Source organism: Temnothorax nylanderi, unplaced genomic scaffold, assembly GCF_030848795.1.
Source record: "Temnothorax nylanderi isolate EJ_2023f unplaced genomic scaffold, tnyl_v1.0 TNYL_tig0002_pilon, whole genome shotgun sequence".
Classification (NCBI taxonomy): domain Eukaryota; kingdom Metazoa; phylum Arthropoda; class Insecta; order Hymenoptera; family Formicidae; genus Temnothorax; species Temnothorax nylanderi.
The window spans coordinates 2,202,222-2,218,360 of NW_027249064.1; the positions used below are offsets into that span (position 1 = coordinate 2,202,222).

Here is a 16,139-nt window from a genome sequence, read left to right on the forward strand (position 1 = left end):
AGAAACTTGTTGTTTATATATATATATATATATACCTATATATATCTGAAGAGAGATTCCAATTACATGTGAACAGGGTTTCATTGTCGAACGTGTTATCCTCGTCGCTTCAAAAATGTTCCTTGCATGTCAACGAAGCGAGCAGGTGTTCCTTTCGCTTCACGGCCGTCGCGTGGCAGTAGTAGGATCGAAGCGAAGCTAAAGTGATGTCGGAATATGAGTGGCTCTGTCCCCCGCCCTGTCGTCTCGCTCTCAAGGATCAAAGAAGCACGTCGAATCGAGTCTCTCGCTCCTTCTTCACTACGGAGAAACGTTCCTCTTTCTCTCCTTTTGGTTCATTCTTTCTTCTCCTCTGCGACGCAACTTCTTTCTCCCTGTCTCTCACCAATGAATCCCCTTCACATCGTCTCTGCCTCGCGCCATAGCGAGTGCTCCATCTTCGTCTTGCAGATTCTCTCGAGGGGACGAGAACTGCCATTAGAAGCACCCCGCTCTCCATGTAATTTGACCGCGGACAATGTGGACCACACGAAGCGCGTTGCTTACCTACATGCCATAGAGGTTCTCACGGTCCGCATAAATACTTACGCAGATTTTTAGTTCTTTTCTTACTACAACGAAATTAAAATCTGAATCTCTCTGTTTCTCCTCGGTCTATAAAAACACTGAGAGAAGTAATGATGTATTCTTTCAATAAACGTGGCGACTAAATAAAAAAATAATGCGTACATATGTTATAATATAATAATAATTGGTAACTTAATGAATATAAAATCGCTAAAAATGTATGTAATATTCCGAATTTTTTGTTATATAAATCTGCAGGCTCCGGAGTTTTTTACCTGAAACTGTGGCAGCAGGTGCACGCATGTGAAACGCGTTTCGATATGAAGTTTCATGATGTGCATTACCCGCTACATTGTAAGGAAAGATCAACGTGTACATTTACGATATCTGAGAACCTCGATCTTTTGCGGTGCCGTAGTCATGCATTTATAAATCGCGATAATAAGGAAGGATATTTATAAATAAGATATTTAAAAAATAAAGTAAGTTTGGATAAAGGGTAAATTGAAAATAAGTAAAATTGATAGATTTTATAGTTTACGCATAATATACATATTTGCACAATTTTTATTACATTTCTCTTATGTTTATCATAATTTAAATAAATATAGATATTAAAATATCGCATCTGAAAAATACAATCAGTTCGCAAGTAAAATTACAATAATTAATTATCTCCAAAAACAATGATTTTAATATTACCTGCTATAGACAGATGCTAATTCTTTATGTATACAATAAAATCTTCGCTCTTTGAGAGCGAGATAGATTTCGTTGTTTGAATCTTGTAATCATAGAAATCGTAGTTAAAGGATGCAGGTGCTGCTGAATCATGATTCCCATCATGACGTAAACCATACTATTAAAAAGAAGAACAATGCACGAGGTTATTAGAAGCTAATTATGTTTTTCATGTTCGATTAAATCGAACTATGGTGAATCGACTGTCATAGACAAGACTCCCTTTAGTTGAAAAAACGAAAATACATTCTCATAACTAATACTTTACCTGAAATCACCGGTATCATCCATAATTATAAGGTCGTCTTGGGTTATCGAGCTTGAACGTGGGAGAAAATTCTGTACTAAATCAATACGACTGTGTCTCTATAATTTACTCGGGTGCATCGAAAATGAAATTGAATTCCGCAGCCACAAATACATAAAATGAATGCTTTCATTAGATATAGCCGAACAATGTGTAATAATTAAATCGGATAATTATTCATTAGCTTTTTAATTCTACCATGAAAATAAATCACTGTTACGATATTGAGCCGCTTATACACCACGCAGCCTCCCGTGAGGTAATCAAGGGTGGTCATCTTTTATCGCGTATGATCGTGTTTTCATTAAGGGAATCATTTTGTATGGGGTGGTCACAAAGTCATCAAATATGCCGCCACAGCTTGGAGGTCCGTGTCGCGATTAATGAAGCCACCGGTTGAATTGCCAAGCAAAGATAGAGGTGGTCAGTTTTTGACCGATTTTCAATTAGGGCATCCCAAATGCTCCAGCGGTTCTCAATTTGTCAAAATTATTCTAATTTAAGTTCTTTCTTCGTTATGTATTAATCTTGATATTATTATTTCGGCGATGATTCTCGAAAAGTCGATACAAATCGCGTGGAGATCTTTTAATTGAAAGAATGAAACTTGTGCTTAATTAATACGAACACTAATTGGAATTATATCAGATTTTGGTAATTAGAAATGAGAGTTTGATAACATTATACGAGCACGATTAAGCAATTAACCACGCAGCCGCTCGAGAGGCACCGGCGATTTTGTTTGGCAAAATTTAAGACCCCTGTAGAATTATCCTGCCTTTATCGTTCAGATCGGAGCCTTCTATGTTAGAGCAAATTAATTACAGAGATTACAAAAATTGCTTCTTTGCACTTTTCGTGCTATTTGAACACCGCAAGGGCGTTTTCAAATCAATTTTTGCAATCAATACTGATTCTAATCTGCACGGATTTCTTGTTAAGTAACGTGATTTTTGCTCACGTTGTTCGCAATTTTCAACGACAATGAGTTTGAGAAGCAAATCTCATCACGATATTAAGATTTTCGCCATGCTCTCGCATGGAGATCTCGTGAATCGCGACGGCCTTGCACTCGCAGGATCACGTTCCTTCGTAGTGGGGTCAGGACCTCAGCTTCCCACAGATTACGACAAGGAATGCTCAGCGGGGAATGCCATTACACTTGCGATCGCCGATCTTTATGATTCCATCCAGCCAAAAAGGTCGAGCCAATTTTAAAGCCACCATTCTTCTGCTATCCTCACTGACGAACGCAGTGTAGCGAACAATTCGTGGTTAAAATTCCTGTAAACATGAAAAATAAACATTTAGACTCTGCTATGAAACTTTAAAAATACGTTTTAAAATACATGCTTGCAATAACAGTAACTATTAGCGATATTGCGTTTTGATTATTTACGGACTGATTAAATGAATAACTTTTTTTCGAAAGAGATCGTTATTTATTTCTTAAGAACTTCAAGTGGGCAAAATGATTAGACCCATTGACACAACGCTGTCAATAGGTTTTCATTGACTTCACGTTTTCTTTCGCGACTAAATTTTTATATCCGGACAATTCATATTGTTCTCTACCTAGAAGCAACTAAGGTCATAGGGCATGCGTTATACGACCGACTCTTAATTGGGTTTGCGCCTCGTCGAAGCGCCAAAGTTAATCTGAGACGCGTTTACGATCACAAAAAACTATTGACTGAAATTGGAGACGCGTCTATTAGTCGACTGGTGCGCTAGCGGTGATAGTCGATAGGATATTGGCGGTAGCTGATCAAAAGCCAGCTAAAAGTGAGTAGCTGAGCTTCTTTTTTTTCTGTCGAGCCACGAACAACCTCGCAAAATAAATTTCCACTATAAAATTCGTCTCGGTGATAATCCCCTAGCAGCTACTGGTTATTACCAAAAGTATCGAAGCCCCGGTAGACTTGAGTAATCCGATACTTTAAAACCCACCTTGATATAAGTATCGCCCTAATCTAATTCAATATCAAACCACCTCTTCGTTGCAATAACTCCACACAAATTCGTCCATTAAATAAAATTAAAAAATATTATATGTGATTTTTTAATTTATGTAACAGTAACTTAAAATTTTGTCTGGTGAATAAGAGACAAAAAAATTAAAGATACACTGAGAGAAAAATCCAGGTCTAAATAATCGGACAATTCGTTTGAAAATTAACAAACGGACAATCTGACACTTTCAATCGGAATAATTAAAAAGCCGATCAATTATCAATGATATCCGGCTATCATTGATTGGACATTATTCTAATCTTGATCGGCTTTTTATAATTCCGATTAAAAGTATCGGATTATCCATTTGTTAATTTTTGAACGAATTGTGTCCGATTATTTATTTCTCTGAGTGTAGCAATCTGAAATTCTATAAAAATCACTGTTATTGGACGACTGTTATGGAACATATGTTCCATTGGAGAAGAAATCGGTCTGCCGATAATTCCGTTTCGATTTCGGATTTGTAAGTTACGACGAAATCTATGAAGGAAAACTGGCGAAGGCCATTGTGCGCTTCGAAACGCCTCGCCACGCTTTAACGCATCTACCACTTTCCTCGCACATAACTTAACGCGGCGGTAACGCCTATGCCAACTGACTTACGCCGAAAAGTTATGATATCGGTTTTTGAAGCAGGTAAAAGCGCTCCTTTCTTCTCTTTATTCCTCCTTTCTATCGCGTTCACGGCGGAAGATCGGTGATTAGTTGTCACATAAAGTACGAAAACGCTTTGTTTGGATCTGTTCTAATTTTCCGAGGATATCACGCCGCGTGAAAACACATCGTTTATGCCACATATTTCAAGGCGGCGCGGCGGCTGATGAGAACAATCGATTTTATTGTTAACTCTTGCGAGGTGAAAATTAATCTGCCATAAATAGCGATAACATTTGGAAGAAAAGCATTGGGTTCATTCTAGCCTGATACATTTTCGTTAAAGTAATTTCTCTCAATTTTCACGGTATTGGAATTGGCGTAGATATTGTACTATTTATAAAAATTAATTAATGGATGAAATACCGATCGTCACAAGACTTACCTATAATTATATCAAAGCATTTTCTTTCTTTTTGGTGTTCTTAATTAACTGAAGCATAATATTTTCTTTTTTATGTTACATCTTGAAATTTCTCTCTCCCTCTCTCCTTTCATATCTTTTATTTTGCTAGATACGTATATTTCATTAATATGTAACGCAATTACTTGCCCTGATATGCCTAATGCTACACAAAGAACGGCAGGTTGTATCGCGAATCTCTAATTTCGGGCCGATTCATCTTTGGCAGATTTCTTTCTCTCTTCCTCTCTCTCTCTCTCTCTCTCTCTCTCTCTCTAAGGTCTAGGATCGATCGCTGCGGAGATTCTATGGGCCTCTTTTATGTGGAGAGCCCGCGGACCGAGGCGCGGGCATCAAAGGGCTCTCTCGCAGGGACCTGTCTGTAATTACAGACACGAGGCGTGGCCCCGTGGAAGAACAATAGGGCCGCTCTCCCTTCGTCTCTTTCAGTCTCCCTGCCGACGCGATAGGATCTCCGATCTCTCCGCTTTCGGGCCCACTGCGATCCCATCTACTCGCCGCGGAATATCGATCGCGACTATCGATCGCCGATAAAGCGATTTTAGGCGCTAAGGAGTTTCCATTCGGACGGCATACATTAAGCCGGATGGTTTCACTGTTCCACCACCCAATTCGCCAGACTATTTGTCGAAGAAACTGTCTGGATATTCGCAAGATCCCTTAAACAATTAGTTTACTTCTGAGAACCTATCGAAACCTCTCATTTGTTTCGACCTTCAAAGAGACAATGTAGATTTTTTAATATAAACCATTTATATTTTTAATTACATTCTAATTTCTTGTGAAGAAATATGAATACATTTGTACTGCAGTTAAAAATTAGTTTTATATCGATTTATGTTCATATAATTGGAAAGATTTTACAGTTTCATTAATTAATCATTCTTTTTTAATGAAAATGAAAAGTATCGAAATTTTAGATTGTGTAAAGCCTGTATCGTGTTCAATTTAGATAGCCATCGAGTGGATCAAAAATTTGAATGAAGGGTGAATGTAATAGACCCCGCCAGCGTGATAATTAATGAACTCGGTCCTTCCTTGCAAGTCTTCCTTTTTCGCCGCTCTGCCCATCGTTGTATTGTCTAGCAATCTTTCTGCTAACCCGTGCAAAAAATTCCATTTAGAACGGGGTAACGTAAAGGCATGCTATCCTGCCGATGAGCGATGGGATTCGGTCAATCTTATTAGGCAGAACAATGGATTGTAAAAATACCGAAAATAAACCATGAAAGTAATTGAATACTAAATATAGTAACGTCGAATTAATGACGATGCATTACACATACGTGGACAGTATAGTTTCATACACACGACATTTATAATAGTAATTTATTAATATTTTGAAAACTAAAATTATTCCGCTGATAATATAGGTCCATGTCCTGAATCATTGTCTATTTGGAAGTTGGAAGTTTGATCTCAACTGCAATCGTATTAGATCCACGAAGGGGAATTTATTCTCCGAACTCTTTTCGCCTTAACGAATCGTCGAGTCATGTATAGAAATTGCCGGGCGGTACAAGATGCGAAATGCAAAAAGAGATACAGTAACAGACAGAAAGAGCCGTTATTCCTATACATGAAGACATTCTGCGTAAAAAGAAATATTAATTTATCGTGACGACGTGATGTGCGCAATAAAAAGATATATTTCTTCGCAGTAAGCAGTCTTACCGTCTGTCATTATATTGATCACATTGATTAATGAAGCACTCAATATTCCTGATTGATTGTGAGCATAAATTAAAATAAACTGAAAAATTATATTCAATTAATTTTACATGCAAGATAGTATGTATTTATCTAAAATTAATTTTATTATAAAAAATAGTATATTTATCAGAACAAAATTGAATATGTTTACTGCGACTGATATGCTTGTGTTAATGCTAAATTTTTTAAACTATAAAACGATTGTCACTGTCATAAATCATATGCATTACAATTATGAGGAATGGATGTCTTCGGAGATATATAAATTATAATATTTTAATTTTGTATCAAAAGTACAACTGCATAAAAAGAAAGTTTCGTTTTTCAATTGGTTTCTTCGTTAAGGTCAATTTATTTACATATAATTTCAATTCAATCGCATATGTCACAAATTTTTCTAAAGAAACATGATTCTAAAGAAAACTTGTTTCTAGATGCACATATATATTCATACATTCATTAAATGACCAGACTTAATCTTCTGGCGAACGTACGGTGAACATAGGCTAACGTAATCGGTAATGCATAGCTCGAGGCGTGTGATTTTTTGAGTTCTTCGAATCGATTTTATGCCGAATACAAGGTTTGACCGAGCAGCGTCCAATCAGTCCTCGTGTCTCCGTCAACGTCTAATTTAGTCGCGACGAGCAAACGAGCAATACGAGCGCGACTTTACGCAGGCCTTGGTCGTCGAATCCTTTATATTACTTATTCATCTCGTTAACCGCTCGACGTCACGCGATAGCTTCTGCTTTTCGGTCGTAAAGAGCACAGCCAGCAGCACTGCCGTTTTCAGACTACGTCGCCACCAGCAAGCAACACCTGCTCCCTCAGATTTTTCGGACAGCCTCCATTAGCCGAGCGAGGGCGAGTCATCGCGGTTTATTGCAATAGTTTCGCATCATAAGATCCTCGCGCGAACACGTCTCACTGGGAATGGTACCGACCGCTTATTGATAGTACCACCTGTCCCTATTAGCTGAAATAAGTGCCCCGTTAAACCCCACGTAAGGATGCACGCGAGTACGCTATTCTCCCGTTTGCTATCCGACGTAAACTAGATAATAGTCCCATCGTTTTCCTCACTTCTACAAGTAAATGTCAGTCACTAACTACATCCTCGGTGAGACTCGTTAATTTCGACATGGATGGATATAAGAGAGTAATTCGTACGAGATGCAGCTGATGGGTCGGGCTACATGGATCATTTTTTAAGATACTTGTTTATCGATTATCGAGTTTCTTCCGACGATATCTTATCTTGTTTTCGAATTTAAACGATCAGAAAAGGGTATTAAGATAATCGTGAAATGAAAGTTGTTGTGTACTTTCGAATATCTGCAGTTACATATCGCTTCTATAAAAACGTGCTTCATAAAAACCGTTCATTCTTTTATTTCGTAGATCCCCAATTTTTTAATCCTTAAAATCTCGATTGATAATACGAAATACATCGAATAAATTTTTGGCTCAAGTAATCGTCATTCCTAAAATTTTGATTTCCGTCCTGTTTATTGCCATTTTCCCCGTCACGTTCACATGCAATGGTATGAAAAAAACAGTGGCACGGAATGATCTACCCACGTAGGTAGCTTCGTAATAACGGCTAAGTAGGATCTTTATATTCTTAGCCGTGAGGCAGAGAGACTCACTCTTCAAACGAGCGGCGTCAGGTAAGAGAAAACAGAATAGGGGAAGGGGTCCGCGCAGGGGAGTTGAGATACTGCATGGTATAGAAGGTGGACGGAGGGGGTGGCTAGGGTTCGAAGCGAAAAGAAACGAGAGAACGCGCGGCCAAAGTGAGCCTCATTTTAATTAGTATCAGCTGGTGCGACGTGTACTTAACAACTCGGTGTAGAGAAGCCACGAGCGGGGGCCATCTCTCTCGCTCACTCTCTTTCTCTTTCTTTTCTCCTTTCTCTCTCTCTCTCTCTCTCTCTCTTCATCTTTCTCTTTTCTCGGGCTGAAATTCCTCGCGAGATGTTTTATTCAGAGACACCGCAGGCCTCTGCCAAGGTAAAAACGAACTGCTGCCTTTCCCCGTGGTGCGGCTCGAATGCGGCGGCGCTCAAGTAGCCGCTACCGCAATTTGCATACAATCCACACTGATTCGGCTGGACCGCCGAGGAAGGACGAGAGGGTACCCACTTACCCTCATCTCAACGTGCCCCAGCGCCACCACCTTCTATGAATTTTACGGCATGAACCATCTCGGTTTAGATAAACCGATTTCGCAGATCTATGTACCAATGGCTCTCATAGTTATTATTACTTAAATATTTCATATATTATGTGTTTTTTCTGTGTACAATATACTTCACAGTCGATGTCGAACATTGTTGCAAATTTTGAATAATGTAGCATACTAGAGAATTATGTTGTTCCATTGATAGACCTCTATCGTATATCTCTTCTTACATCTGCAAAACATGAGGCTGAAAAACAGACCTCGCGTATACATCTGCAGGTAAAAAAATCAGCAACATTGAAAGACGCGTTCTCGTTTTTGTGCCGCGTGCGGGCATTTTGAAACCCTCTTCCATGCAACATTATATCCAAACCCACTTAACGAACGCTGAGCGCACTCGAGTGCAACCTGTTGTTTTTACGTTCCATGCAGCATGCACACGATTCTTGTCAACATCCAGGGGAAAAAACGTCAACTATATCGCAACAGGTTTGTTTTCGACGACGCGTTTCCTTGTTTGAGAGGTTGTTCAAGCTTCTACCGTGCATGAAAAAACTGCACTAACATATATTTGATACTTGATGTATAGTCATGAATAAAAAAATATCTCGCATTTCAAAAATACTCGAATATATTCAATGTATCATCGATTTTCTGCAATCTATTATCGATTCTTTTACCCTCCACTGGCCCATAAAACAAATAAACTCGCGCAGAGAAACGTAAAGGATATATCTTCCCGATGGCATTTTGGGTTCATGGGCATATCATTGTTGCTCACAATGCATTTGACGTATATCGCTTTCCAAAGCGCACGCAACGTACGCTGAAGGCGACTCGCAATACCCCGGCTACTGTTCCGCAATTACAATCACTCACTTCTGCTTTACTTCTTAGTTGCCGACCCCCGCCTTTTCCTTGTCAGTCCCGCGGGAATTCGCCGTCGGTCGCCACAGCGGAACAGATAATACTCCGTAAGACGCGTCCCGCACGATCTAATCAGGCGATGTCAAGCTGACCCGGGCAGCAAGACGGGCAAGAAGGGCAGCAGGACGCAGGAGGTGGCGTGCCACTTATGCATTATTCATTTGCTTGCGCTGCACCCCGAAGGGCACTTGCTCAGGATTGGATTTTGATGAATTTAATCTCGCATTTGCTCAAGGCTCGGAACGCGCTGAGTGGGATTAACGAGTCGCTCTGGGTTTCATTTGGTAGGCTCGCTGCTCTCGAACGAGCGGTCGACACGCAGCGTGCGCGTTCGGTTAGTTCTATGGATCCTTCACAGTGAATGAAGTGGAAAGGATAATGATACGTAATTTGTCTTCCGTTTCTACTACTTTCTACTACCACCGGCGGCAGCGGCTCTCAGCTTTTTGCGCTCGCCCGAGACTGGAGGTGCACCTCTGAAATGATTTTAACTGCTGCACTCATCTACCATCACGTAATGGCTATTATATGCGATAGTAACTCAACACGGTAATGCTTATACTAATTCTCATATCTGTTTTAATAAAACAGGAAATAACACGTCGACGTAATAGCGGACGACTCACAAGCTGTGTTATAGCAGTTTCGCGCGCGCGATAAATTACGAAAAAATAAATTTATTATTGGTTGATAAAATTGCAATATTATTGTACATGGAGTATACTCCATATACAATAATAAATTTATTTTTTCGCAATTTATCTAAAAACACGACTTTGAATCCTGATATTTCACTCGTACCTAGAATTTACTTGTGGTTGCAAGTCGAACACAGATGTCCCGCTAATTTTCGCCACAAGACATAAGGATCTCGTCGTGATATCTTATGAGCGAATTTATAAGCGCGTGGGTGCGCTTTACGATTCGTCTGGACACTATCGACCGAGCATTTGTTGTCCCATGTAAATGCAACTATAACGACGGACCCGTGCCGCGAATGCTATCGAACGGCCATTAACACAAAAAAAGCGCGTCCAATGCGAATTGTTTCGACGAATGAAAATATACCCGACGCCTCGATGCGAGTGTAATTGGAACAGGTATAAATCTCGTCCGGGGACAATAGTTTTTTTTTAGATACTGTATTTACAATGCATCTCGGTATCTGCAGCTGCCGCGTACGTCTCATTAATTAAGCCCCTCGGTTCCGCCCCTCATCCCTTTGCTCGCCTCCTCGTCGTCCTTCGCAGCACGTGCAAGTGACTCTCTTTCTCCGCCTACACTAACCACTGCATTCACCACTGCATTCACCAACGCCATCGGAACGTAGGGACAAGCCAAGCGATCGAGGCGATCCTGGAATGCCGCTCGCGAGTTCGGAATCTCTAAACTCACCCTTACTTGTTCATCTTGGGGGGGGGGGGGCAGCTCTCTCTTGGATTTATCTCAAAAATCTGCGCGCAAAATCACGACATGCTAGACAATTACAGTTATAACAGGCTATTATGCTTTTGTACAGCAAGCAAGTCCGGGCACGAGTCCGGGCACGGGATGGCAACTCGTGTATATTCCATCTTTCCCGCTTTATGAATATTTATCGGAATAACTGTACGCCGGCCGTCTCGCGCTCGTCTGAAACGCGCGCACGTTGAAGAATGCATCACCGATTACGCCCAAGCGTACAAATGCGAAACCGACCATTGCGATAATTATTCGTTCCGAACAAGATGCTGCAAGTCTTCAAGAAGACGAACGGGAAGGCGACAGGAGAAACCGACACGGGAAAGAAGAAAGAGAGATGGAGAGAGTTTGGTAAAACGGCAATAATTTCATCTCGTTCTACCAGTGGCTAGCTGTCAGGGAGTAATGATGGCCTTAAACACCGCAAGTGATAGCCCCGGAGACACGATAATACCATACAATTACGTCCTCGTGTACTTTATGCGACGTACCAACACACGCAAAACACTGATTTTATTAGGGACGCTGAGCATCGTATTTGTCAGTCAGCGGATAACGAACCGCCATTTCCGTTAATAATAACCGCGAAGGAGCCTTCGGAGTCCCTCCATGAGCTACCTACGCCAACGATGAATACCTCTCTCTCTTTCTCTCTCTCTCTCTCTCCTCTGTGGATACAAGTTTTCAATATTATCGTTGCTTATTATCCCGCTAAAGACCGCGGTCACCTTCCATCTAAGAATGCCGTAAAATATAATCCTACAACGACGGTGTAAATATCTGTTAATCGTTTGTCGACATCGCCGCATCTGACAGTCGTCTGCAGTAATTTCAGCATTAATTCAGTAAACGGAAATTTATTGATTGTTGTATTAAACAGCATCTGCCATGAGACGTTTGATAACGCGAATTCTGAGGATTATCTTTCTTAAATTATAAGCTTTCCTAAAGAATTTTTAAGTACTTAAATAGGCTTTCACACGACTGTCTTACAAATATTCATTTAATCCGCGGCATTCGCGGCCGCGGTGTACAAAGCTGCGTTGGCGATTAACAAGATCGCGGTTGCTGCAACCGATCGGCAAAAAGCCTCGTATTTTATCGCGAGTTATGATCTCTGCTACAAGAAGATCGCGCCACAATTCATCGGACGGCCGCGTCTGTCGAAACTAAATCATTTTTGCTCGATCTCGTTTACTGGCGTTCTTTGCACAGCTGGTCGTGCGGGGCAGCATACGAAATCACTGAATATGTTCTCGCGCATGTGAAAGATGAATTGCACCCGTTGCCCACCTCACGGAGGTTTTACGGTCATCGATTAATATAATTTCGATGCGGGCGTGCACCACGTTCCGTGGAACGTGAGTAGAAACGAATGTTTCAACGACACTCGTCTCAACGAGTGCTTCGACTGATTGCGGATGTAAACGAGAGCGCAACGTTACTGCAGAGGCGGTAAACCGTAATTTTCGCTCGGAATTGATTTTATCATATCCATTGCAACTAAATTTATTATATAATTCGGAAGGCTCGTAAAACGGCGCGTCATAAACGTGCGCTTGGCAAGTAACGCACTGCGAATGCGATATTGCAAATACTCCAAGCGCGGTTGTCCGACGATATTTTACCCGATGCGATTCCGAAATGTCGAGCTTAGGTAACCGCGAGGTGCTACCGACTTGTCGCGGAAAAACGCTCGATATCCAACGAACGGCAAGTCAGGTACGTCTGGCGAAATGTCAGATAATTGCATGGTGAAAGTGCACGCTGGCTAGACGCACACGCGAAAACTGCGTGAACTGCTGGATTATTATTTACAGCGTCATCAATATGATTTCTTGTAAAGTAGAAGTAGTCTCTCGAAAAAGCAATAGCCGATGGAATGCCAGTCCGAGCAGGCGGCGCGGGCGGCGGCGGCGGCGGCGGCGGCGGCGGCGGCGACGGCGGCGGCGATGGCAGCTGGCCGATACGCCGCCAAAGTGCTCTCGTTATTGATTTACGTTGATAGCCTCTCTTGGATCTTCGCAGTGTAGCTTCTCGCGTAACTACCGTCTCAGTGCAAACAGTGCGTAAAATTACTTTTTGAGCGCGTAGGATTGCGGCGTGTATCCCGCACAGCTCACAGGTCGGAGCAAATTGCCTGTACGTTAAGGTCTACAAACTTAGGGCTCTGCTTCATATCCCTCTCGCACCATCATAAACCATTATTCTTCTATTATATTGTCTTGCATATTATATATGAAATACATTGCTACATATGCAAAATGTACGTGGTAAAATTTGAAGAACTAATTGAATGAATAATGTAAATCTTCAGGAAATTTTATAGAAAATATTTTTTTCAAGTTACACGATTGTGTGATGATATGATACAAAGTACACGCGAAATGAATCTTGATACACGCCGAATCGTTTCAAACATACAATATCTGTCGAAAATATGTTAAGATACCTCAAATCGTATGTATGCACACGGGTATAAATAAATAATTATGTGCAGCTGCGATTTTAATTGACAGGCACGTGCTGGAGAAATTAAGAAGTATATCGCATTCGTAAGGAGCGGAATTTAACATCTTGGGTGTTCGTTGCATAATTTGTATCCTGGTTCGCCAGTACATTTCAAGCGATGGAATCGCGACGTGACCTTCTTTTTTTCCGTCTTCAAGCACAAACATCGTTGACCAACTCGGTGATGCTCGTCTCTGCCGAATTTTTCGAGTTCCAACTAATTACGCGTTGTAAACGCGAGCGTCGGGAAATTTATGTACCTTGTTTCGTCCGTAGGGATGCTTCGCGCGATCTCGGCTTCAGGTGCACTGAGCAATTACGCAATATTTCCAACTGCGAGTCGGCGCGGGCGATCGGCTCCTTTTCGAACGAGCGTCGTTACGTCTTCATATCTCATACGCGGATATCGGGCCAGGGACCGAATTTCGAAAATTACGTGGCCCGTGTAGCTGCCAGCTAACCGATATTTCACGTCTGGGCTCCCCCTTTTTTATAGACGTAAAAAGAAAGAACGCGGCATGTATATCGAGGTATTATTTAAATTTATACCCGCTTTAGCTTTGTCCGCGAGGCAGTCTTCTACTTCCATTTAATGATGAGCGCTAGAAAATTATATCGCGCATCTCAAGCCGAATGGGCGAGGAATACCCAAGCCGACGACATCTTTAAGGCCCGGTTCCGCGCGATTCCTCGGGCGGAATTTAGCGAATCATAAAATCTCCGCGCCGTTGAATTTATCGAAGGGCGAGAACGCACCCTCATACATCACGCACCTTTAAATTAGATCACATAATAAATTCCCTTCCCGGAAGGTTGGTAGCAGCATTCTGTATGCATAGGGTAGCCAGCACCTTGCCGGGTTACTTGTTGTTTGCCGCTGCAGGTTCTTGCTGGGGGCACCGACATACCAATTTCGATTCCGCGTGGTAGGACCTGTCCCTCGTATCACAATGCTTTTAAACCACTATAATCGCCTTAAACAACGATTATACCCCGGAGGAGCTATAGTTTATCGTCGATATCGTACTGCATCTTCCATTAGGCTTTTCACAGTGCACTTTTTTATGACTTATTAATTTCTACAGACAAGTACTACGTCTCCTGTCGCAAAAGAATGGAAGAAAGAACAAAACAGAGCAACTACGCAGAAACGATCAAATGATCTTCCGATTGCCTCACGTGTTCACCGGTATTACTTTGCCCGAAGCGCGTTCAGTACGTTCGTCTTTACATGCTCATATCTGCCCGAGTTTCACCTGTTCGTACTTCAACGAGATAGCCGGCGATTCCCATCTCGTGCAAAGCCGGTTCCATTGAGCGTTGTTGTTCGCGCGAGGAAGCTGAATACGACTGTCCGACGAGAATAGAAGCCTCGGCGATTAGACCCATTGTCCAGAAGATATTCAGCGGCTAAAGTGATAATTTGCGATGCGATTAAGACGTGGGATTATAAACTATGTCGTGCCGTGTTCCGTGCGTGACTCATCCGCCATTAAAGTAACGTTCGAATCACGCGAGAGGTGCCAGGTTAATTTGTGAATCGTGTTATCCTTGAAAGCTGCTCTGAAATTATTTTTGGAATCATCTGAAATCCGCACGCATACTATGCGATTTCTCCACCCCTTGGTATAAATTCATCGCAGCTTCCGTTGCTTCTAGCTTATTAAATTGTTAGACTCATAAGCCTTCTGATACTTTCGTTACTCTCTTTAGGTTGCAATCTGCTAATTATCTTTTGCACGAGTATTTGTAAGAGTTAAATAAATCGTGAAGTAAAAATACTAAAACGTCTAAGCGATTTTCTTTATTATTATACATTTAATATGTTCAATAACTATAACTAAATAATTAAACAACGGTTTGTTTCGGTTTTTCGTAACATCCTATATGCTATATTCTAATATATGTATATTCTAACGTACCGAATATTCTATATACCATATCGCGGAATATTTCTAGTTGTGAGATGAAACTGATGAATTAGGTGGAATCGTTAGAACATTAGACCGACCGATGATCGCCCTTAAACGCTACAAGCAGGCGTTTGGCTCGTTATTTTCGCCGACATCCCACTTATCGTCAGTCTTTAGCTCGATCGGTTAGCTATTTTTTATTCCCAGAAGAGCGGTAGCTCTAAACGCTAGAGACGAGAAAGAAGTTCCGGCGCGTCGAGACTTTCACGCGAGCGCGTGCGTGACACGAGGCTCTTAGACGAGATGGGTCTGCATCAAAGTTTCGCCGCCTCTTTTGCCGGATCGCCACGTATTCTCGTGACATCTGGCACTCGGCAACCTTGTTTGTCCCGTTGAAGTCAGCATAATTGGGTACTGTGCAGCAAGGACGATCGAGCGGCTCCGATTCTGTACGCCGAATTAATGTACACGCTCTAAATATTCCGTCTTACATCCGACGCAACAAAAAAAATATATAACGTTACATGCGCTACATTTTGGGATACATGATACTTTCTCAAGTCGCGGTACTTCTACGGACATGAACACATATTAATTATCTGTAACATTATACGAAGTAAACATATTTATATGCAACCTAACGGCACGAAATTGCAAGCTCGTTTGCAAAAATTATAACAAGGGATTCTTACGACGTAGCGAGATTGGCAAAACATT

The 16,139-nt window shown here is 41.4% G+C and overlaps 2 long non-coding RNA genes across 2 annotated transcripts in view; one reads left to right on the plus strand and one right to left on the minus strand.

Moving 5' to 3' along the window:
• Window positions 1–16,139, plus strand: part of LOC139768963 (uncharacterized) — a 510,605-nt gene that overhangs the window by 403,392 nt on the left and 91,074 nt on the right. The window lies entirely within an intron of this gene.
• LOC139767945 (uncharacterized) lies at window positions 1,083–14,853 on the minus strand. Its single transcript, XR_011717252.1, has 2 exons — window positions 14,766–14,853; window positions 1,083–2,899 (listed from the first exon to the last, which is right to left on the minus strand). It is a non-coding gene; the product is annotated as an uncharacterized lncRNA (long non-coding RNA).